General features: G+C 32.8%; 1 protein-coding gene and 1 long non-coding RNA gene across 6 annotated transcripts in view; one reads left to right on the top strand and one right to left on the bottom strand.

The window, feature by feature from the left end:
• The window catches only part of dag1 (dystroglycan 1), a 62,547-nt gene extending 40,332 nt beyond the window's left edge, over positions 1 to 22,215 (bottom strand). Inside the window, exon 1 of one of the 3 annotated variants that reach the window (XM_009296487.5) lies at positions 21,733 to 22,215. The gene's annotated coding sequence lies outside the window, so the exon portion shown is untranslated. 3 annotated transcript variants of the gene reach the window in all.
• Positions 4,147 to 5,209, top strand: LOC141380233 (uncharacterized). Of its 3 annotated transcripts, XR_012397910.1 has the most exons (4): positions 4,147 to 4,235; positions 4,532 to 4,559; positions 4,763 to 4,819; positions 5,128 to 5,209. It is a non-coding gene; the product is annotated as an uncharacterized lncRNA (long non-coding RNA). The 3 variants fall into 3 exon arrangements; XR_012397911.1 differs by lacking the exon at positions 4,147 to 4,235 and having other exon boundaries at positions 4,432 to 4,559; positions 5,131 to 5,209; XR_012397909.1 differs by lacking the exon at positions 4,147 to 4,235 and having other exon boundaries at positions 4,432 to 4,559.
• Positions 22,216 to 26,660: the final 4,445 nt, after the last annotated feature.

Raw genomic sequence — 26,660 nt, 5'->3', positions numbered from 1 at the left:
ATGCTAAGCTAAAACTGCAATTTAACCATTTTAACTCTAGGAGACTTGCAAAATGAGCCTTTTTACAAAAAAAGTGGTCCTGATACCAAAGGACAAATTTAAAACATTTAAAACCAAAATAAAAGCTGCCAACATAAAAAGGTTTCTTGAAGGAAATATTTAACAATGGCTGATGTAGAAATCTAAAAAACCTTGGACTAGATTCTTGGCCAACAAAAACCCCATCAGAATCTTCCTTTCATTCACTCACTCATTTTCTTGTCGGCTTAGTCCCTTTATTAATCCGGGGTCGCCACAGCGGAATAAACCGCCAACTTATCCAGCAGGTTTTTTATGCAGCAGATGCCCTTCCAGCCGCAACCCATCTCTGGGAAACATCCACACACACATTTAGCCTACCCAATTCACCTGTCCCACATGTCTTTGGACTGTGGGGGAAACCGGAGCACCCGGAGGAAACCCACGCGAAGGCAGGGACAACATGCAAACTCCACACAGAAACGCCAACTGAGCCGAGGTTCGAAAAAGCGACCCAGCGACCTTCTTGCAGTGAGGTGACAGCACTACCTACTGCGCCACTGCCTCGCCAGAATTTTGCTTTGTTTTTTAAAAAAAAAAAAAGAAAATTTTGAAAAAAGTTGAAAAATTTCTTTAGAGATGCTCAAGATTTAAAGATTTGAGAGAGATGCTACTGGTCTAATCCAATTCAAGGACTTATGCTAAGCTAAAACTGCTATTTAAGCATTTTAACTCTAGGAGACTTGCAAAATGAGCCTTTTTACAAAAAAAAAAAAAGTGGTGTTTTGATGTAGATGTAGTTTTTCACCAAGTCCTCATACCAAAGAACAAATTTAAAACATTTAAAACCAAAATAAAAGCTGGCAGCACAAAAAGGTTTCTTGGAAGAAATATTTAACAATGGCTGATGTAGAAATCTAAAAAACCTTGGACTAGATTCTTGACTAAAGAAAAACCAATGGCTTGCATGAGAAAAAAAAAAAAAAGTTAGTAATTTCTGCACTTCGACAATACAGATCATTACAACTTATTCCTAGTCATTTTCTTGCCTATACTTCTTAGTCATTCTTAACACCCACTTTCAGCATTTCATTCATAAAACGGCATAATGCTCTCAAAGAAATACTGCCTTTCACCCTGCAGACATGCATTCCTTAAGCAGTCTTACTTACCAAGGTAACCACCTTCCCACACACACATTTGGAAACCTGAACACAGATGCACCCTCTCGCATGACAGACTCTCTATACAAAATGGAAGCTACTGGGATCGCAATCTGCTCTTAGTTTACACTGTGTGATGGAGCACTTGCAAGCACTAATGCGAACAAACTCAACAGCCTGGTGGTCTCAAATAAGGGGACACCCAAAGACACCGGGTATAGTGCGAAGACAAGCAGTTGTGTTGACTTGTAAGAAATAACACACAAGTGTTTCTCGGCGGTTCCTGCTGTATTTACTAGGTCAGCACTGCGAGTTATGAACCAGCTGCAAGGTTACACTGTTTGTCAGTGTCAAACACACCTGGTCTGGCCCGTTTCCCCTCGCCTCCACGCGTCTCTTTAGAGTATACGTTATCAGAGGCCAAGATCTCGACACCAAAGCCGGTGTGAAAAGCACGCTCTAGCCAGCATGATGTTTGCTGTCCGAGTTGTTTAATGATTCAAGGACTGCTGGGTTAGATGAGCCTTAACTAATAGTTAGTGTCAGCTCAGCCTAGCCTCTGTGCTAACCCCCAATTTTTTATACTTGGGGTTAGGTGGTATAATGAGCAATAAAAGCGACGCCTGTCTTGGCAAACATCTCTAATGAGCCATGAAAAGAGAAGAAAAACAATTTGGTTTTTATAGAGCACGCTAACATAGTTAATTAGATTTTATAAAAGTAGATTTTCGTTTAAAAAAAAACGAAAAGATAAATCCAACAATTATATAAATGTAGAAAAACTACCTGTTTCTGTAATGATAATCAAAAGGTCATGTAAATAAACATTCTGACAGGAGACAATTTGATAATAAATGAAATTTTTTAAGAGATCTTCATAGCTAGCAGCCATCTCGGAATAACTGGCTCCTTCGCACAAAACTAAATTAAATAAACTTTGTATTTTAAATAGTCCTTTAAAAACTAATACAGAGGATGAGAAGATCAGTCATGGACACAATTATTCTGCTTTCTTTCATCATACGTAAATACTTAGTAAATGAATTGTTGTGTTTAATAATCTCTTAAATAGCAACAATAGCATTGTTTTTGTTCAGATTTTGATGGTAACATGTTGAAATGACAACATATTCCAACATAGGCACTTTGCGGAAATGAGAATTTCAGTCATGATTACGCATTTCAATTATGTATTTCAGTATTGTTATTTTAAATAATAATAATCTAATGTTGAAATTACACGCTGTGTTTGGCAGATAACACTGAAATTTGCACTGTAAAAAATTTCCAGGTTTTCACAACAAGTTACTGTAATTTTTCACAGTAAATTACATTAGTATCCCTTCACAGTATTTAACTGAAAAATTCACAGTAATATGTTGTATTCATAATTTTATTGTGAAATTACGGCAGATAGCATGATTACAGCAAATTACTGTGAAAAAGACTATATTTTGCACGTTAGTTATAGAAATTCAAACCTTTTGTTTATTCAATGTAGAAATTAATACAAATTAACTTTTAACAGATAATAACAGAATGTTATAGCCCCCAAAACGATTTGGTTACCAACATCTTTTTGGTTGTACTGCACCATTATTTAATTTTTTTTACAGTTAACATAGAATAGGAAATAATATTTAATGAACATATCTGTGTGCTTAGCCAAAACATAATAAACTGGAATAAAAAAGTAATTAATTAATGAAACCAAAGACTGTTAAACAGCCAAAAATTATTTCAATGTCAGGGTAAATGTCTGGTTTAGACGGTTTCATGAGTATTGGGCACCTGTCATTGCCTGGAGGTCACTAATCTCAGAATTATATATATATATATATATATATATATATATATATATATATATATATATATATATATATATATATATATATATATATATAAACCACAGATTAGAGTTTTAAACAACAACATTCTAGCATGAAAAACAGTTAAAACTTCATTTTCTGACGCATATAGAGCCATCGAAGACGGGGCAATTGTCCCAATGTCTAGCCTGAAGACAGGCGCCTCTCGGCGGATACATGAGTAATGAGCGCCGTTACCGCCTGGAGGTCATAGATCTCCGCTACCGGCAAAACACACTTAAAATTACACACAATCTTTACTAACAATCCACAGATTTTGGTTTTGAAGAACTACATTCTCGCATGAAAAAGTGTTAAAACTTTATTTCAGTACATATTAAAAGCAATATTTATAATATTATGTGCCTTCTCATCCACCATTACAGCTTGATGCAGCTTGGTGCGAAATGAATCCTGGGAGGAAAAAATTATAATTCTCAATACACTCCAAACGAACTTTATTCTTATTGTTAAAGTCAGAGATATGTAATATTTTGAATGGCGAAGAAAAAAATTAACTTTATATTTCAATGAATATATCACTTTTGCACTGCTTCGATTCAGGACTCGTGTGACATTGAATCAGATTCAGATATTTTATCAGACGTGTTCATAAGCTCATAGTCATCAACATGCAATTTGTGTACAAGCAGTACACGAACCAAGTAATATGATGAAATATTAATGAATTATATGTCTGCGTCTTACAATATTATGCAAAATGGAATCGGTTTCAGGCGAATTCGACTCTTTACTGTTCACTTAAAGGAGCCGATTCATTGAACAGAACTGACTCGACTCGACCGCAAACAAGCGCCATCGCCACAGACAACGCCTGCGTCGTCTTTTCACCCAACGAATTCATCCTCGGTAAGTGTTAAAATGTGACTTTTGTCCGTTAAATGATTGTTGTATGTGTATTTCTGTATAGTGCATGTCATTTAACTGGAATTTACCGAGTACTTTGGTTGTACTCGCACATACAGAGTTTAAGCGCGCCTTTTTTTAAAACAAGAAATTAACGACGCCAGATGGTGATTGTAGTGTTTTCTGAGGTAACATAGCATAACGTTAACGTTAGTTCCTGAAAAAAAGAAAGGGAATTTTCTTTAATTAACTTCTTGTTAACTGCATTTTCTGTTTCAGTACAAGACTGAAGTACAGGTGAAATGACTGTGACATTAAGGTAAGCTCTGGCTTTCACTTAAGTTAACGTTACGGTTAGTCACCATCATGTACGTTAATTTTGTTCTCTGTTACGTTAACGTTAAGTTAGTTAAATAAACTAAACTCATTATGAAACAAGTCTTAACTGTTTTATTAAATGAGGCTTATAATACAATTCAGTTGTATTATTTTAAACTAACACTAACACAGTACATATTGTATATTTCTCACTGGTGTTAATGCATTGCTAACATTTACTAATGAGAACTAATTGTATATTGTCACTAACTGTAGATTTTATTTTTTGGTGTTCAGGTGTACCTGATAATAGCTGAAGTGTGAGGTGAGTGTAAATTCTGAGCACACAAATATAACCTAAATTCATTATCACAGTCTAAACCTATATATATATATATATATATATATATATATATATATATATATATATATATATATATATATATATATATATATATATACAGTATGTGTGTGTGTGTGTTAGGTTGAGTCTTTTTCAACTCTTTATTATATTCATATTTTTTGCAGCCACAGCCACTGATGTTGAAACACTGATGCCAATCACCCCTCTCTTGATTATTAAAGGTAATGTTAAACCTTCCTCGTTTTTATTAGATTTTTAAATGTCAGGTTTTTCACAAATTTGTTGTGAGCAGTTTCTTGTACAAACTCTTTTTCTTCCACCGAGGGGAGTTCCACCAGTACCTCCAGTCGTAGTAAATATTAGACAAAGATTTTTTTAAACTATAGTTTTTATTTTTATTAGCAATTTTACTGGGCATGTGTGTTTGTTTGCTTGGTTTTTAATAGGCAGAGCATGGAATGTCAACTTTGTTTCTACAAACAAATGTAATTATTCACAAACATCTCTAATTTAGTCTTTCTTTCCCCAGCAGTGCAACATCAAACAAACAGTCTTATTCCTTGGAGGGTCGAGTGGTCATGGGACCTCACCTGGATTTAACGACTGACTTTGGATCTGGTCTGAAACTGAAGTATGCTGAAGTTGCCTTTTGCACTCTGGAATTTAAGGTAATGTCTACAATAAATATTGTAACTGAGGGCTTGTTTTCGGGGGGTTAAACAAGGAATGTATAGGAGCACAAGTCATGACTCCCCTTCTCCCCTTGTAATAAAGGGGTGTGTTGCAGACTCAATTTGTTTGTCTGTGCTGGAGACCAGAGGGAAAGCTGTCTTTAAAAGGATGGGGCTCTTATACCATATGTGAAGTTACCTATTCAGGTGAGTGGATTACATACAAGTCATTGCACATGCATAAATAGTGGGAATTTTTTACTGGGAAGCACAAATTAAGTGAAACTCAAAAAACGTTGAAAAATATTTGGAATATTTACAAAAAAACTTGATTGAAATGAATACAACACAAGTGCTATATCACTTCAATCAAGTTTTTTGCAAAATTTTCCTAATATTCAAATCATGAAAAATTAGCTTGATGCAAGAAACATCCTGCTAGTATTCAAGAACAAGTGCTATGATGTACGTGTTCAATTTGCAATAAGTGTGAACCCAGCATTAGATTATAGTCTGTAAACAGAAGGTGTAAATCAAATCAACTGTTTTAAAATGCTCTGCCTAGGTCATTAAAACCACTATTTGTTGTTAGACTGTTCTTGAATGTGTGTTTGTGATGGAAATGTTTTTCAGATGTTTTTGTTTAAATGATTGCAGTTTGACTGAGCTACAGTATTGTCAGCATGTTCAAACTGAGCTAACAGTAATTTTGCTCTGTAGTGCAGCAGTAGTGTCCCAGTAGTGTTGTATGAAGCTAACTGTTTGTCTGCCCTTTTGCTTATAGGTGCTTTTTGGGCACCAGTTTGGAGATGGAAGACAGACGAAGTCAAAGAAGCAGAGAAGACACATCAACCAGCAAGTGTGTAAAATTATCAGGAAAATGATTCATGATATATATATATATATATATATATATATATATATATATATGTATATGTATATATATATATATATATATATATATATATGTATATATATATATATGTGAGAAAGAGAGAGCGCGCACTCTGAAGCACTGCTTTTTATATGTATGCTACATATGATGTCAGATTTTTTTGTTATTATGTTCTTAGGATTTTTTGAGGCTTCACCTTCACCTTTTGAAAGTTTTCTGAAATGTTTACACAGATGTCATTAAGCTGTTAAATAAATCTGTAAAATGTATGTGTGTTTGTTTTTATTTTGATTTTAGAGTCTTTTCAGATCACCCAAAAATGAAGATTCTGTCATCATTTACGCATTTTCAGGTTGTTTAGACACAAAGGGGAATATTTGATATTTTTATTCCTGTGTTTAACAAAAAAAATCATTTTTAACAGAGCTGGAACAACCTGAGGGTGAGTAAATCAAGTTAGAATTTTCATTTTTGTGTGACCTAAATTTACTTTGAAATTTTACAGCACCAAACTGTTAAATTACAGTAATCCAGGATATAACTGTAACTTTACAGTTAAATCATGTATTGAAACTGCAATCTACTGCTAAATCACAGTAATCATATTGCAAATTCACAGTAAAATATAGTTAATTCTACAAGATAATACTGTGAAATCACAGTAACGGACGTTATTATCTACTGTAAAGTTACAATATATGGTTGTAATTTCACAATAATTTAATGTGACAAAACCACAGTAAATTACTGTGAACTACCTCACAATAATTTACTGTGAATTTACATACAGTAATTTACTGTGAAAGTAATGCAATTATTAGCCAGTAATTTACTGTGAATTTAAGGTCAAATTTTTTACAGTGTGTATAAAGGTTTGTTTAAATTAAAAAACACATTTCAGACATAGACGAATACATTGCGGTAATGAGAATTTCAGTAGAAAATGCACTCACACATACAAACACATGCATTAAAGGTCATGTTTGTAGATAACCCTATGAGGAAATGCTATAATTTGCATGTTTAAATAAAAACGCGGTAATGTGGTAATGACAATTTCAGTAAAAAATGCAGTAAAATAAAAAAATACATGAGGTAATGTTGAAATTACATTATATGCTTGGTAGATAACGCTGAAATTAGCCTGCTTAAATCAAAACGACACATTTAGATATGGATGGACATCACGGTAATGACAATTTCAGTAGAAAATGCAGCAACATTTTTTAAATAATTATAATGTCATGTTGAAATAACACATTGTGCTTAATAGTTAACGCTGCAACTTGTATGTACATTTCTTTAAATTAAAACAACACACATTCATAGCTGAACACATAGCGGTAATGAGAATTTCAGTAAAAAAAATTATGTGAAATTCAAAATAATATAATCTTATGTTGAAATGTGCTTGGATGACACTAAAATTTGTTTCGTTTAAATTAAAACAACACACATTCAGATTTAGATATTGTACATTTATAAATTAAATAAATAAAAAATGTAATTACAACAACACATTCAGGCATAGAAGGATACATTGTTGTAATGAACATTTCAGTAGAAAATACATCAAAATTCAAAATCATTATAGTTTTATATTGAAATAACGCATTGTGCTTTGTAGAAAATGCTAAAATGTGTATGTGCATTTGCTTAAATTAAAACATAACATTCAGATATAAACGAACACAATGCGGTAATGAGAATTTCAGTATAAAATGTCATTAAGAATAAATAATAATAATGTTGAATCTACACATTTGTCTTGGTTGATAACGCTAATATCTGTATGTAAACTTGCTCCAATTTAAAATGTAACATTCGGACAGACTAAGACATTGCGGTAATGAAAATTTCAGTAGAAAATGCCACAAAACTCAAAATAATATAATCTCATGTTGAAATCACACATTGTGTTTGATAGGCGATGCTGAAATGTGTATGACAATTTGCTTAAATTAAAACAGAACACATTTAGATATAGATGAACATTGCGGTAATGACAATTTCAGTAGAAAAATGCCATAAAATTAGGAATAAATAATAATAATAATAATGTTGAAATTACACATTGTGCTTGGTAAATAATGCTAAAATTTATATGTAAATTAGTTTAGATTAAAACAACACAATCAGATATAGATAAACATTGCAATAATGAGAATTGCAACAGGAAATGCAGCAAAATTAAAAATAATTATAAAGAAATAAAGAAACTAGATTAGATTGTACACAAGTTCAAGATGCTCAAAATACTACTGGAGTAAACAAATCTAGTTTACATTTACATCTAATTATTTTGTGTTCCTTAAATATGTTATAAGAAAATAAAGAGACTATTATTTAACGACATATTAAGAATAGATTCCATTATACATTCTTACAATTACAACCCTTCCTTCAAGCACAGAAATAAAGCTGAAGTGTCACTGAGTGAATACAAGTTTGACACCCCTGCTTTAAACCGATGCCTAAATATACCTTTTAACTGCAAGCGGATGGAAAAAGAAATTCCAGGACGAAATCATAAAAGGTTAATAGATCATTGTTTAAGCAGAAGACTGTAAATCAGTAACTTCAAGTCGACGTATTCCGAAGGCCTACGTGCCGATCACTTTTGTGACTCAACTTTAACCGCCACTCGAGTCCACAACCGAACTCTCTTCATGGTTTACCAGGCTAATCGGTTAACAAATGAGCGTTTTCGCCCTCTCTCGCTCTACTTCTGGAGTTAGCAGCGGCTCCAAGCTCCACTCAAGACAACTCTACAATTACCCTCCTGAAGCATTTCTTGCGCAAAAAAAAAAAAAAAAGATCACGACAGACACAGTCGCACTTCGGTAAACAGCAGGCAATTTGTGTGGGAGTCAAAGATCAACTCAAAGCAAGCGGCTCAGTAGGGGTAAACAGAGAAGCCTCCCTTCATCCAAAAGGCTGCTGGACACAAATTGGTGCTTGCGAACATTAAACAAACCCAATGTTTCATTTTCCCCTCAAATCCGTAGACGCAACCCCCAACTGTTATCGATCAGCCAGACACAACATCAGGAATGGTAATATGTAAACAACATCTTTAAAAATCAATATTATTGCATTTGTAGGCAGGTAATTTAAGTGTGTGTGTGTGTGTGTGTGAGAGAGGTGGCCTTTATCTGCCCAGTTTCTCCCATCCAGAGCTTGACAACATGTCTCAGTCTCCAGGCCATCGCGTTAACATCCTATGCTACATTAAACTCGCGTTTCTACAGCGTGCTGAGCTAGTGAATCACGCCGTCTTTCCCTGTAAGACAGATCTTCCCTCCTGTTTTTCCCCTGCGCCGAGACCACAGGCCAGGACGTCTCTATTGAGCCCATTGAAATCCGCTGCGATTGTCGGTGCACAAGAACTCGGCATGTGGACCGCCGGTGAAAAGCTATTTTATTATTTTTTTTATATAAATCGCTGCTTTGTGTTGGAGGTGCACGAAGTAGAAGGTCGAGCGATGAACTCAAAGCTGTTTTCCCTCCAAAAAAATGTCAAAGAGCAGCTTTGGTTTAAAGGCCTCTGACATCGCAGAAAGTCTTGACCCGAGTTGTGCAGCTACATGTTTTTTTTTTGTGTTTGAATTTTCTTTCTTTCTAAAACAGCCATATTTTTTTTGTTTTTTCCACATGATTCTCTTAAGCGTTAAGCTGTTGCTGCTAATACTGGCTTGGCCGAATTACACATCTACCAATTACAGGACAACATTAGCTATATGGTTGCTTCTGGTGCATCAGATTACATTCTGTTTAGGAAGACAGCACATTTAAAGCAAGCAATGGTGTACTTTAAAGGGATAGTTCACCCAACAGAAAATTTAGTCATCAGTAGCTGTTTCCATCCAACTTTTTTTTTTGTATGCACAATTTGGATATGCGCATTATGTGTCAATGTGCCTTGACTGACAAAAATTTTGAAAATGCACATAAAAAAAATGTATGCACTTAACTAAGTAGGATAAACTTTTTATTTGATAAGAAAAGATGTGCATAAATTACAATAGAAACATTTTTACTGAACAAACTCCAGCATGCGGATTAAAAAATGTCATGTGAAAAGATCATGTGATGATAAAAATGTGTGTGAATGAATAAACCAGCAGGCTGAGCACATTATAAAAGATCTGAAATGTTGTTTTGGTCATTCTAAAATGCCTTAACCACTTGAGGGTTATTCAATTTGAATATTTTTGGGCAATCTATCCCCATTACTGCTTCATAAAAAAAATTAAAATAAATAAATAAAAAAAGTCAAATTATAGGCAGAAAAAGGTTTTATCACCATTCAACATAACATTTACATATTAAACAAACTAAAAATTTGTGATGGAATTTAAAAGTGTAAAAAGTTCAAAACAAACAGGGTCCAAATGCTGTTTTACTAGGGCTGAGCGGTTTGGCCTAAAATCAAAATCTCGACTAATTGAACATTTTTACTCGATTATAATTATTGAATTATTTATAATTATTACAATTATTTTTTTCTGCCCTCATAGTTAACTGACAGGTTTTGTACATTAAATATGCTTACGTATTACAAGTGAGAGATTTCTGAATGGATGCATTACTTAATTTTAAAATAATTGAAGGAAACACAGTATCTACGATCTATGAATATTTATTGAACAATAACGCTGAACAGCTGAATTTAATAATTATTTTTAATGTTTTCAAAACTAGAAAATAAGCAGCATCTCTACTAAATGAAATAACTCCTGCATATCCTGTAAATAGTATTTAAAACTGTGAATTTCCTGAAACCTCAGTAAACAGATATTTTATTGTAAATAATAATCTTATTGTAATAGAAAATATGCTGTCTCAAGGCATCTCTGACGCAACTTCCAATCATCGTCAATGTAATGCAAATGTGTGATGTTTAGTAACATTTTTAAGAGGTTTGCAGGTGTGCGACTGCAAAAAGGCTTCGACGAACCATATCTGTGCGTTCGATGCAGAAGTAGAAATCAACCTTAATAGAGTGGGATCACGTGACTCCACACGTGGTAGGGAAACTAATAGAAAAAAAACTGACCTCGAAAAATTTGTAGTAGATTTGTTCAGCTTGAGCTCGCAACGTATCTATTTTACATTCTGTACGAATTTGTGCAAGTTCAGGCATACATTTTCGTATTTTAAAAAGGAGGCGTGGCACCTAACCCCACCCATAATTGGGGGATAAGCAAATCATACTAAATTGTACGAATGAGATCATACAAATTCATACGAATTAGCTACTAAATCAAAAAGTTACGAACTGCTGCGAGTTTGTGTTGGCTTTGCTAGGGTAGGACAATATTTAGCCAAAATCAGACTGTCCAAATCATGTTCTCTTCGCTATGTGAACTTGCTATTCCGATGGTATATTTATCAAATTAAAACTAGATAAACTAACAAATCTTCATGGAACATGCTCTTTTAATAAAAAAAAATCTGTAATTTTTAACTATACAATGCGTTTGAGTATTGCTAAAATTATACCCTTAAACAATTTTTTATTAGTCCAGGGTAACATATATATCAGAAATATAATAAAAAAGATAATAAAAATAGTAATAATAATAATAATAAAAACAAAATGGGTTACTGACATCAGCTTGATGTTCTTCACTAAATCATTGCCAATAACACCAAGAGCTTGTATCAAGAAAACAAACAGGGTCACGTTTGATTTCCTGTCGCCATTAAACCTCACCTCCAGAACAGGTTTATTCTTGCATAATAGAGCGCACATACACAGTAGACGATTGCAAACAAACCTCGGTCCACATGGCCAAATCAACATCAGCACACACCCGTACTCAGCACCAGAAGTGCACACTATTAGACTGAACATCTGAACGATCCTCCTCTTCTTTCTTCATCCGCACCTCTGCTGATGATGCAAGTCTTATCACAGTACGGATAGTATGCAGCCTCGCATTAGAGACGTTTCCCCGCTGCCTTTAAAGCCCCCACCCTCAGAACAGAGCCCCAGGGTTATTTACAAGCAGTGCTACAGAAATCTAGGTTAGGCTGCAATTGAAGTGTGAACTATTGCACACTGCAGCAGACAGTGCCTCTGAAGACTGAAGCGGCTTACTGGAAAATAAACAAGCGATCTGCATGTGTATGTGTATGTGTAAGTATGTGTGTGCGCGCAAAAAAAAAAAAAAAAAAAGACATGCTTGCAACTGACCCCGGCGTCATCTCAAATCCAATCGCCCTGCAAGATTACGAAAGCACAGGAGTTATGAAAGGTCCGGAGCATGACTTTATATTGGAATTTTTTATGTAGGTGGGTGCGCCTTTTTACCCGCCTTTTTCACGGTGTGTCGTAATCCAAGTTTAAGGCTTTATTTGTGCGGAGAGATTTGTGCAAAGCCCAAATAGGTACTTTCGCGGACTCAACCGTGCAATCATGTACAATAAACTTCCAGGCACCTGCTGGAGGTGGGGGCGCGTTGAGGAAAAGCTCTATTTTTAAAACCTCGTCAACAACGAAGTCACGTGCGTCGGCAATAAATCAATATCGCCACCCTCTGCTAGCATATTCTCCACACGGATTGCACCGTAAAAGGACGTTTTTACAAGGTACACCAGGAATAAATATCTCTGTGGACTGGTTAGCTCAAACAAATTAAGGCATAAATGAACATGCAATTACAGAGCCAAGAGAGTTCTTCTCAGGGGCAAGTAAATCAATAACACTTGACAAGTGCAACAGTACAACAGGCCAGAACATCTTCTGCAAGACGATCAGCCCAAAGGGTATTGCAATACCTGCAATCGCAATTAAATTAAGGACACCTGAGAGAGAGAGAAAAAATGAGTCCCATCACAGACTTTCAGGAGGAATCCAGTGCGAATATGAAACTGAAACTCACTGAAGATGTGAAACATGACACCAAGATGAACATACACTAGTGTAAAAAAAAAAAAAGAGGGGAGGCAGGAAGGAAACTTATACCTGTCCTCTAATTTTATCCCCCTTTACTCGCTGGATTTTCCCTTGGGAAGGTATGAGGGGGTTGCAGAAAATAGACTCAACCGCATGCCAAGACAAGAGATATGGCCTTATTCCAGTAGCGCTCACTTTAAACCTCGTTCAGATGAGACATTCAGTGACTAAACGACCAACCGACTCAACTCTGTGGGTGTTTTTGGTTTTTAAATCGGGGCAGGACAGACAAGATTGAACACAAGATGTACTGCGTGTAACGTTCAGTTCTAGTTTAGATGGGAATAGACATAACAGGTTGACCAAATTTCATAAGGAAGAAGATTCTGGTAGAAGTCCACTCATGCATGTTAACATGATGGATAAAACTTGCAACTTACTATAGGTGATTGGATAAAATGTGCAAAATTTTATATATGCCCTCATAGGGCATTGAATTATGATGATAGTTGAGAATTAATCACCCCGCCCTTTCCTTTGATTTTTTTTATATATATTTCCCAAATTATGTTTAACATTGCAAGGAAATTTTCACAGTATGTCTGAAATCATTTTTTCTTCTGGAGAAAGTCTTATTTGTTTTATTTCTGCTAGAGTAAAAGCAGTTTTTATTATTTATTTAAACCATTTTAAGGTCAATATTATTAGCCCCTTTTGGCTATATTTTTTTCCAATAGTCTACAGAACAAACCATCATTATACAAGAACTTGCCTAATTACCCTAACCTGCCTAGTTAACCTAATTAAGCCTTAAAATGTCACTTTAAGCTGTAAAGAAGTGTCTTGAAGAATATCTAGTAAAATATTATTTACTGTCATTATGGCAAAGATTAAATAAATCAGTTATTAGAAATTAGTTATTAAAACTATTATGTTTAGAAAGGTGTGGAAAAAATCTTCTCTCCAGTAAACAGAAATTGGGGAAAAATGTAAGGCAGGACTATAATTCAGGGGGGCTAAAAATTCTGACTTCAACTGTAAATAGTACGGTCAAAATTAAAAGTATATAATTCCATATTATGTGCTATATAGTTGATTTCTTGGTGTAACAAAATAAATTGTTCATGGTAATACATTTTCATAGTTTACATCAGCGCAATATTACGCTGAATTACTTGGGATATAAACAGAAATCATGATAAAGTTGCAAGGTTTAAAGTGCAATATTTACACTTTATACAGCAACATTTCTGCATTATTTTTGTTATGTCGAACCTGCAATCATTCGTTTTAGAAAAGTGTTTTATGTATAGTTAATATTTATTTTAAATTTATTTTGTTTGTTTATTTCAAATTCTAAATAAAGCGAGAAATAGGTTCAGATATGAATAATCACATTTCTGAGTACATTATATCAAAATGTAAAAAAGTGGGATAGATAGATAGATAGATAGATAGATAGATAGATAGATAGATAGATAGATAGATAGATAGATAGATAGATAGATAGATAGATAGATAGATAGATAGATAGATAGATAGATAGATAGATAGATAGATAGATAGATAGATAGATAGATAGATAGATAGATAGATAGATAGATAGATAGATATAGGGCAATTCCATGCAAATGTCAACCATGCCATGACATTTTTTTTTTGGGGGGGGGGGGGGGGGGGGGGTTCTGTGTTTTTATTTTTATTTTGTGCAAATAAGTATTTTACAGTGCTTTAAAAATACTCAAAAATGTCTCTGTCAATGTTTTCAAAATTATATTAGATTTACCAAAAAAATAAAAAATAAATAAAAAATAAAAACCACACATGTGCCAATTTCATATCAGTCGCATCCATATTAGAGAGCTGTTACATCCATAACGGATGTGTCAAATAAAAAAAAAAACAATCGTTTTTGTTCTATAGTGAGCAACTCTTATCCGTTTGATTATCGTTATTTCTTTTGGTTTGTGCAGTTTAATTCGCAAAAATTCTACAATGCTGTATACTGTAAACTCACTTATTTCGTCTTATCCATAACGCATGTTTATTTTCCTCATTTAAAATATTAAAAATGTTTACAGATTGATTTTTTCTGATCCCGTAACTCTGTGGCTAGTTGTTTTGGAAAATATAAACAGATGTTTCAATATACAGTTAACATTGACTTTCTCTGTGTATTTATGTCACACCCATAACGCTGGAATTGCTCATATATATAAACTTTAGACTGACAGAAATGGTGTTATATTGTGATATATCGTTATCAGGATATTACATACCTTTCAGCAGACACTAACACTAGGAATAAATAAAAAAAATCCAATAAAAAGGTTCATAAACCTACATTATGTAATGTATTTAGATTTTAGCAGAAATAAAACCATTAGGCCTATAACCCAGTTCTGCTTAGACTTATTAAAAAAAAGAAAGAAAAAAAACAGTTGTATTCAAAACAACCACAGTGTTTAGTTACTAGTTCAATGACTGTTCTGTTTGTAATCACTGTAAAACAGTATTTACACAGCATTATATATAATACATGAGGTTTTTCTTTTCAAGCAAGTGCACAGTTCCACCACTGCCTTGTTTTGGAGTCAATCGTGTGTTTAGTTAAAACCGACTGGACTCGGGGAGCATTTTCCTGTTCGCTGAGGAGCATTAAAAAGAAAAAGTCAAATTCTGAAGGATAGCGTGGAAACAAATGTCTGGCGTGCTCATGGAGATCTTCATGTCCCCTGACAAGAAAGGAAAAAACCCCTCACACAGCTGAAAGGTTTAAAAACGTCTCCATGGAGAACCAGACGTGATGAACATGCTAAAAAGCTAAACAAGCCAATAAGTAAGAAAAAAATCCTCTTGGTTCATTAGTGCTACACACTGAGGTTACTTTGTCATGTCTTTAGAAGGATGAAGAGACTAACAAATCCACAAACCATTGGAGAGCTTGATTTCAAGCCAAAACACTTCAGCAAGATTTCTTGACGAAAGCCACAATATTATTATTTACATCGCAAAGCGAAGATTAAAGCCAAAGCCTGACGTGTAAACACGAAGAATGTAATTTTCTCAACAAAACCATTCAAAGTCTACAAAGGCTAAAAACAAAACTATGAAACCAAAAGCGGAACGCGGAAATTAAATTCACCAGCAGCATATTTACCTCGACACGCACAATAACAAATGTAAACCTTTTTTTCTGCTTAGACTGACATTATTGATCATCTTTCAGTAATCAATAACATCTAAAACGACCCAATAATGTCCTTTAAAACGGCAATTATCCGAACAAACCGGCGGATAATGATAATAAACAGTGATATGAATGATGTTACACCGGTGTTACGGTTTAACTGGTGACCGTGTTAACTGGTGTCCCTTTCCAGATGTAAGCTATTCACGTTTGCAGATTGGCAGATTCGTCACTTTTTCACAGCAACAAAACATGTCCATACCAAATAAAGATTCTTATTAGTTGGTGTCAGTGTCATTGTGTGCATTATTGATTTTAATATCTGTGTAGCAGAACAATATATAACCAAAGTAAATAAAAAAATAATTAGAATTTACATGTCTTTAACAGGATTCGAACCCGTGTAGTGAAAAGGTTTAGCACACGTATCACTCAATTTATCTCACTGAGCTACTCAGAACTTCAAACGAAGCGGTCTGTTTTAATATCTTTGTCAGTGAACATGCCTTGCTGTGGTTGTGGACCCGTGTTAACATGTTTCCATCGATGTTAACATGTTTACATGCTGTTTAGTTACATGTACTCGCGTTAACGTGTTTCTACAAACTCTCCCGCTGATAGAATAGCTCTCTGTGACTAAACGATGCTTCATCAGTTGCTCAAACCATGTTTTTTCTTAGTTCTAGACTCATGTCTACCTGTGCCTTTGGAGTCGTGTTAACTCGTGACCCATGCTCATACATGTAACGTAAATAAAGATTTTATCCAAAAAAATGAATACAATGACGATATTATTATGCAACATATTATGTCGAATATATATAATATATATTTCATATATAATATTATGCAACAGAATATTAATTGAAAATCGCAACATTTCAATGTATGATCTTGGTCACATCTGTATCAAGGTACTTATGAACATGATTTGGCTACATACGATACAATTATTAAAAGCTGCTAAGCCTACACCAGTTCTTGACAGCTCAATTAGTTAGCACGTATGTTCCTTTCATGCGTCTCTTCTGTTAGTAAGTTCGAATCCACATACGAGATTTGTTTATGTAGCCTGATTTTTTTTAATTCTCTTTAAAATAAAATGGGGGGGGGGGGGGGGGGGGGGTATGCGTATGCGTATTTAGCGGAACATCGTAGTCATTTAGAGCTATTCTGAGAAAATATCAGCTCGTTTAACTTTGTAGACACAGACTAACACGAGTCAATGGGACTATTATATTCTGATTGCATAATATTCTAATATTCTGTTGCATAATATTATATATGAAATATATATTATATATATATATTAGACATAATATGTTGCATAATAATATCGTCATTGTATTCATTTTTTGGATAAAATCTTTATTTACGTTACATGTATGAGCATGGGTCACGAGTTAACACGACTCCAAAGGCACAGGTAGACATGAGTCTAGAACTAAGAAAAAACATGGTTTGAGCAACTGATGAAGCATCGTTTAGTCACAGAGAGCTATTCTATCAGCGGGAGAGTTTGTAGAAACACGTTAACGCGAGTACATGTAACTAAACAGCATGTAAACATGTTAACATCGATGGAAACATGTTAACACGGGTCCACAACCACAGCAAGGCATGTTAACTGACAAAGATATTAAAACAGACCGCTTCGTTTGAAGTTCTGAGTAGCTCAGTGAGATAAGTTGAGTGATACGTGTGCTAAACCTTTTCACTACACGGGTTCGAATCCTGTTAAAGACATGTAAATTCTAATTATTTTTTTTATTTACTTTGGTTATATACTGTTCTGCTACACAGATATTAAAATCAATAATGCACACAATGACACTGACAACTAATAAGAATCTTTATTTGGTATGGACATGTTTTGTTGCTGTGAAAAAGTGACGAATCTGCCAATCTGCAAACGTGAATAGCTTACATCTGGAAAGGGACACCAGTTAACACGGTCACCAGTTAAACCGTAACACCGGAAACGAGTTACCTACATCACGTTTTTCCACATCACACACATTTTAAAACTCAGGCCATCGATATTAAACGATAAACCAACTTGACGTGTTAATCAAAACCTTCATTTACACCTCCAAAAACCCGACAAACAAGCAACTACATCAATGTCGAACATAATGTTTGTTAAAACCGTTAATTCAAGTCGTATTTGGAAATTCGAATCCTGTAATTCGCTATTTGACCAGCTTTGGAGCGTTAAAGCCCATCTCACGACGTGACGCGATCGACGCGACGCGACAAACTAAACGTCGTACGATGCATATTCGACTAAAAATGAACCGTTCTGGTTTATCGCGTCGCGTCTGCGCTCGCTCGCCGTACAGACGATGGTCTTACACCTGTTTGCATTTGGTTTGCATTAGGAGCGCCAGTCTCTGCAGCACAAACACAGCCAAGCCTAAAAATACCAGCTATAATTCAGTCCATCTGCCACAAATGCCCTCCGCGCGATGACTTACCTCGGAGGAAATAGATCGCGCGTCACATCGCAGCTATTATAATGTCTGGATGTCAAGCTTATAGACGCATCCGAGCGCAAGGAGGAGAAGAAATCTCGCCCTTCTACAGCTCTTCTCTCTCCATCTACACGAATCAATCCGCACACACACACACACACACACATACATACACACTTTCACTGTCCAGCCTCAAGACCTGAGCAACCGAGCCCAGAGTTGTTCACATCGCACAGCCGCCGAGTCGCGACCAGCCGAGCACAGATTCAACCCAACACATACATACAGCATTATACGATGACATGTGTAACAGTCATACAAAACTTATACAGTGATGCAGAACATGCATAAAAATAGTATCATATATATATATATATATATATATATATATATATATATATATATATATATATATATATATATATATATATATATATATATATATATATATATACCATTATTATTCTGGGGTCGCCACGGCGGAATGAACCGCCAACTTATTCGGCACATGCCCCTGCAGATGCCCTTACAGCCACAACCCATCAGAGGGAAACACCCATACACTCTCAAACACTATGGACAATTTAGCTCACTCAATTCCCCTGTAGTATCGCGGTTTCAAGGTTTTGTGTTTACTGCTATAAAACAATTTATTTTTAAATGTCTTAGTAAAAAAAAAAAAAAAAACTTTTCCCCCTATTTAACACAATATATTACATTTTAGGAACTGTTTAAAACGATTTGTAAATGTAAACATGTTAGGTTACATAAATAAAATAAACCATCTTCAATAGCTTAAAACACATTTAAAAAACCTTTACATATACCTTAGAAATGGTATCACGATTCACGAAACATATATATATATATATATATATATATATATATATATATATATATATATATATATATATATATATATATATATATATATATATATATATATATATAGGACGATAACTGATTTCAAGGTTTATCAAGGTTTGGAAAAGTCAAAGTTAAAACTGCAAAAAAGTTTTATGATACAATTTCTAAGGACATATATATATATATATATATATATATATATATATATATATATATATATATATATATATATATATATATATATATATATATATATATATATATCAGTTCTGGGGGGGATCCATCACATTAAATCATTAACACATCCAATCATTCACATCAAATTATTAGATTATACACATACATTTTTCATTATTAGCCTTCTTTATATATTATATAGCCTTTATATTATATAGCCTTCATTTTATATAGCCTTCTTTATTCTTGTTATTGAGGTTAAACAATTATAAAATATTTCAAATTTCTACAGAAAAAAAGAAAGAAGGGAGTAATAGAAACTTCCCAAGAAAAATGATCAACTGCACAGCATTAATAATAAATAAATAAAAAAAAAAAAAATATATATATATATATATATATATATATATATATATATATATATATATATATATATATATATATATATATATATATATATTTTTTTTTTTTTTATTATTATTTATTTTATTTATTAATTTATTTTATTTATTATTAATGCTGTGCAGTTGATCATATATATATGGAGGTATTTAATTTGTAAAATGAATCCAAAATCTACCCTGAAACCTGTTTTCCAAAAAGTACTTTTGTGTCATTTTGAAATGAATTTCTTTTACCCTTTCTGGGAGTAAAAACTTGTTGACCTTCCAACACATACTTGATTTTGTATTTAAAAAATTAGCTTTTTATTGATTATCATTTGTTTGTTATCTGCTTTCTCTGATTAAAAAAAAAACAAATATCAAAGTAAATAATATTTCTAAATGTTTCATAAACTGTTTGAAATACTTTTTTCAGCTTTTAAAAATATTTGTTGATTTTTTAGTTAACTGCTTATATGTTCAACCTGGAAACAAAAGAAAGTTTTTGAATACTTAAACTTCGCTAAAATTTCAAATTTGTAAATAGATTTGTTTACTCAGTGCTTTATTGAGTGCTTCTCGCAAACAGACATTTAAAAAGTTTTTTTTTTTGTTTGTTTGTTTGTTTTTAAAGTTTTTTTTAAGTTTTAAATTATGTTTATTTATAACCTTGCAGCTTTTTAACACCTCAAAACAACTGTTATCAAAAGTTAAATAAACTGCTCTAAGTGCATTTTTATTTCTATTTTCAATACTATGTATTAATTTTAAGCCTTGCTGCTTTTAAACTTGTCGGTTTTAACTTTATTAAAGCATAAAAATAAATAATTTATTTTTAAAATAGCTACTATTTGTTTAATGAACTACTTTTAAACTTCCCACATAATAAAAAAGCTTTAAAACTACTTATTTTTAATCTTTGCTGCTTAAAAAACTAAATAAAAAATAACAACTACTGAGAAAATTGAATATAAATGCAAATAAAATTTACTTAAAGGATTTATTTAAATAAGTGAAAAATAATTTAAAAATTATTTAAATTTTTTAGACCAATAGTTGAAAGTTTATTACTACTTGATAATAACTTGATAATAAATATTTAATTAAATTAAATATAAATATCTTATTTTAGGAATATCTTTAAGTATGTTAGTAAATTTTTTAAAATTATGGAGGTCGAAATGCAGCTTTTTGTTTAGCTTTAAATTGCTTTAAGTTACTTTACAACTGGAATAAAATGGCATGTGATTACACATTGAAACACAAGCCTTTTCATTTGTTTAACTTTTTCCTGCTTGTAATATTTTACTTGTATTGTTATTTATTTATTTATTTATTTATTTATCTATTTATTTATTTATTATTAGTAGTAGTAGTATTATTATTGTTATTATTATTATTATTATTATTATTATTATATACATTGCTTAATTATTATTATTATTATTATTATTATTATTATTATTATTATTATCATCACTACTACTACTACTTTGTATTATTCCTACAGCAAGTCTATTGTTATAAAACCTGATTTTTGTACATTATAAAAACTTTAACTACCCAAACATACCAAGACTCGACCAGCAGAGTCTGTCCAGTCGATTCCCCACACCGCTTTAACGACACAGAGATGTTATAATTCAGTTCCACACCGCAACGAGACACACAGAGCCATTTACCGTTTCACTCAGGTGAAGAAGGTGAACCAACTCGATCCTCAAAAGTGATAAAATCCCGAATAGCGAGCTGTTGCTGCTGCTGCTTAAACCAAAGCTCTTCTCTTCTGGTATTGCTGGAGGTCAAAGCGCTGATTTCTTTTCCTCTTCTTCTTCCAGGATTTGGACAAATAAAGGACGAGGATGAATAATGGGTGAATAATTCCTGGCAAATCCACAGGACGACTGCGCGGCGCTTGATTACGAGTCCTGCTCTGTTCGAGTCTTTATGGGGAAGAAAAAAAGAAATTAAAACAGAAATATAAAATGAAAGTTCATGAGGGCTGCGAGGAGCGTCACATGTCGGTGTTTTCGGCGTGTTTGTTTGCTCGGACTGTGCGCGGCTCTGCACTTGCTCTGGAAGTCAGAAGAGAATGAGAGCTTTGAGGAGGATCTGGAGGAGGGGAGGAGCTTGCAGACCCAGCCCACTGTGCAGGACTCCGCCTACTGATGATGAGGATATAACCACACTCGTACACAGACGTACATAGATCAGATGTAACAGTGTAAAATGTGTTGTTGTATAATGTATTACTGTACCATTTAGTCATTTCCTTTCAACTTAGCTCCTTTATTAATCAGGACTCGCCACAGTGGAATGAACCGACAACTTATCCAGCATATGTTTCACACAGTGGATGCTCTTCCAGCTGCAACCCAGCACTGGGAATCATTCATTCTCACTCATTCACACACACATACACTATGGCTGATTTTGTTGATTCAATTCACCTATACATCATGTCCTTGGACTCTGGGGGAAATCCAAAACCCACACAAACATAGGGAGAACATTTAAATATGAATGAATATTTACAATTGTAAATTATAAATATTGTATTCATATATAACAATTTACATTTATAGTAAAATGTTTTACATAACAAATACACATCTTGCATATATAATAATAATATTTCATAACTATAATATAATAATTATTTTAATGAATAAACATTTCGAGTGCAATATTATTAAGAATTATGCAGATGAATTATTATTTTGTTACTGATTATTTTTTGCTAAAATATTGTATGTAACAATACACGTGATAATTTAGAAAAAAAACTTTAAACATCAAAAATATAATTGTCAAACATATTTGAGTTTGATGTATGATATTTAACATATTATGCTAAACTTTTAATAAGTACAATTAATAAAATAATATTATGAATATTCACTCACACACCAATAATAACAACGATAATAATAATATTAATAATAATATTAATAATAATTATAAAAAAAATAATTATTATTATTATTATTATCGTTGTTGTTGTTGTTATTATCTTTCTTATTATTATTATCATTATTATTATTATCATTCTTATTATTATCGTTGTCATTATTATTATTATTATTACTATTATTATTATTATTATTATTATTATTATATTGCACGTCAGTCAAATACTTATACAAAAGGGTTTTCATCATATTAAAAATCTATTTTAAAAATGTTATTAAATTAAATATTATATTACAAACCTGCTTATATAAAACAGTTTTAATTTAGTTTATGTTTACTATAATAAACCTTTAATACAATGAAATGATAATAATCATAATAATAATAATAATAATAATAATAATAATAATGAAGATGATAATGATGAGGACATAATACTTTCTTTTTATTGTACAAAATATTTATATTTACTATGAATCTACATTTAAATTTTTAACTATTCTTAGTAATAATAAGATAAAATTAATAATAATAATAATAATAAAAATAATAATAATAATATGGTATGGTATGTTAAATGCTGCAACATTATATATATATATATATATATATATATATATATATATATATATATTAGATACATGTAATATTCTATATACCACCAATCGCATAAGACATTTGATATAATGTGTTTTCACCCCTGCACTTCTTACAAATCTACAAATCTTACCAGTAGAGTAAGATCACGTTTCTTGTCCCTACAGGCCCCTGCATGTCTCAAACAGGTCCTATAATAATCCCCTTAACCTCAAAGATGAAGAACAAACATTTGCCTCAATATTAGGTAAGACAAAACACACACGACCACTTTATACCAGACGTTAGCCAGACTTGAAGGAAACAAAGAGATTTTCAGTCTTCGGCATTTCTCTGTTTTTTTTTTTTTTTTTTTTAGATTAGCAACATCTCCACCGTTTCTCTTCTTGTAATCAATATCCTGTCATTTCTGGATATAAAAGAGGTCCGTTAGAGAGACAAGCAGGGGTGGTCTTCACAGAACCATACTGGCAGTCTTTAATAAGAGCCAGCAGAAGCTGAGATCACATTTAAAGAAAATAATCCAAAGGCATTGCAACGTTTTACTTTGACGGCCAAAAGCCTGAAAGGAAAAAGGCAGATTGGAAAATATAAATCAATTTGGGAAGCAAAACAGAGAGCAAAGTTTTACAAAGAAAGGTGTGGAATAAATGACAAAGTATCTAATTACTCTATTTAGATTACATATCCACTGAACAAACTAAAGTAGGGGATTACTTTTCATTTTTTAAATACCGAAAATTCCAACCCAGGCTCATTATTGATTTGTACCCCTTGCTTACATTGTACACTTGCTTACATTTAATTTTTTTTTTTTTTTGCATAGAATTTTCTCACAACACAAACAATTTATGAAAAACGCATTGCATTTTCTCGCAGCTAAAACAATTTACGAAAACACACTACATTTTCTCACAACACAAACAATTTCTTAAAAGCATGCTGTATTTTCTCACAAAAAAACTATTTACAAATTACAATAAATTATATTAAAAAATCACAACGAAAACAATTTATAAAAATGTATTGCATTTTCTCATAGCAAAAGCAATTTATGAAAACGTGCTGCATTTTCTCACAACGCAAAAAATTTATGAAAACGTGCTGTATTTTCCCACAGCGAAAACAACTTATGTAAAAGCACTGCATTTTCTCACAGCAAAAGCAATTTTAGAAAACGCGCTGCATTTTTTCACAATGCAAACGACTTATTAAAAACGTGTTACATTTTGTGTTACATTAAAAACGTTTTACAACGAAAACAACTTATGAAAAACGTGATGCATTATCTCACATTGGAAACAATCTATGAAAACGCACTGCACTTTCTCACAACAAAAACAATTTACAAAAACTTGCTGAATTTGCTCATAGCAAAACCAATTTACAAAAATACAAAAACAATTATGAAACATGTGCTGCATTTTCTCACAATTAAAAAAAAATTATGAAAAATGCACTTACAGAAAATGCAATTTACAAAAACGCACTGCATTTTCTCACAAGGCAAACCATTTATGAAAACGCGCTGCATTTTATCACAGTGAAAGCAATTTATGAAAATGTGCTGCAATTTCTTAAAGCTAAAACTATTTATGAAAAGCACTGCATTTTCTCACAACACAAACGATCAATAAAAAACCCGTTGCATTTTTTCACAACGAAAATAACTTACGAAAAAGCACTGCATTTTCTCCCAATGCAAACAATTTATTAAAAACACGCTGCATTTACTCACAGCGAAAACAATTAGCAAAAATGCGCTGCATTTTCTCACAACACAAACAATTTATGAAAAATGCACTGCATTTTCTCACATCGAAAACAATTTACGAAAAAGTGCTGCATTTTCTCACAGCAAAAACAATTTACGAAAACTTGCTGCATTTTCTCACAACACAATTTATTAAAAACATGCTGCATTTTCTCACAGCAAAAACAATTTAGAAAATGTGCTGCATTTTCTCACAGTTAAAGCAATTTGCAAAAGTGTGCTGGATATTCTCACAACGCAAACAATTTATGAAAAACGCACTGCATTTTCTCACAACGCAAACAATTTATGAAAAACACACTGCATTTTCTCACATCGAAAACAATTTACGAAAAAGTGCTGCATTTTCTCACACCAAAAACAATTTACGAAAGCTTGCTGCATTTTCTCACAACACAATTTATTAAAACCATGCTGCATTTTCTCACAACACAATCAATTTAGGAAAAACGCACTGCATTTTCTCACAGTGAAAACAATTTACGAAAAAGTGCTGCATTTTCTCAGCGAAAAACAATTTCTGAAAACGTGTTGTATTTTCTCACAACACAAACAATTTATTAAAAACATGCTGCATTTTCTCACAGCGAAAACAATTTACAAATATGTGCTGCATTTTCTCACACTGAAAGCAATTTGCAAAAGTGTGCTGGATTTTCTCACAATGCAAACAATTTATGAAAAACGCACTGCATTTTCTCACAGCGAAAACAATTTACGAAAAAGTGCTGCATTTTCTCACAACACAAACAATTTATTAAAAACATGATGCATTTTCTCACAGTGAAAACAACTTACGAAAAAGTGCTGCATTTTCTCACAACACAAACAATTTATGAAAAACGCACTGCATTTTCTCACAGTGAAAACAACTTATGAAAATGCGCTGCATTTTCTCACAGCGAAAGCTATTTGCGAAAGTGTGCAGGATTTTCTCACAATGCAAACAATTTATGAAAAACGCACTGCATTTTCTCACAGCGAAAACAATTTACGAAAACGTGCTGCATTTTCTCACAACACAAACAATTTATTAAAAACATGATGCATTTTCTCACAGTGAAAACAACTTACGAAAAAGTGCTGCATTTTCTCACAACACAAACAATTTATGAAAAACGCACTGCATTTTCTCACAGTGAAAACAACTTACGAAAATGCGCTGCATTTTCTCAAAGCGAAAGCTATTTGCGAAAGTGTGCAGGATTTTCTCACAA

The sequence above is a fragment of the Danio rerio genome, chromosome 22, assembly GCF_049306965.1.
Source record: "Danio rerio strain Tuebingen ecotype United States chromosome 22, GRCz12tu, whole genome shotgun sequence".
In the NCBI taxonomy this organism is placed as follows: Eukaryota; Metazoa; Chordata; class Actinopteri; order Cypriniformes; family Danionidae; genus Danio; species Danio rerio.
This window is presented reverse-complemented; position numbering and strand designations above follow the sequence as displayed.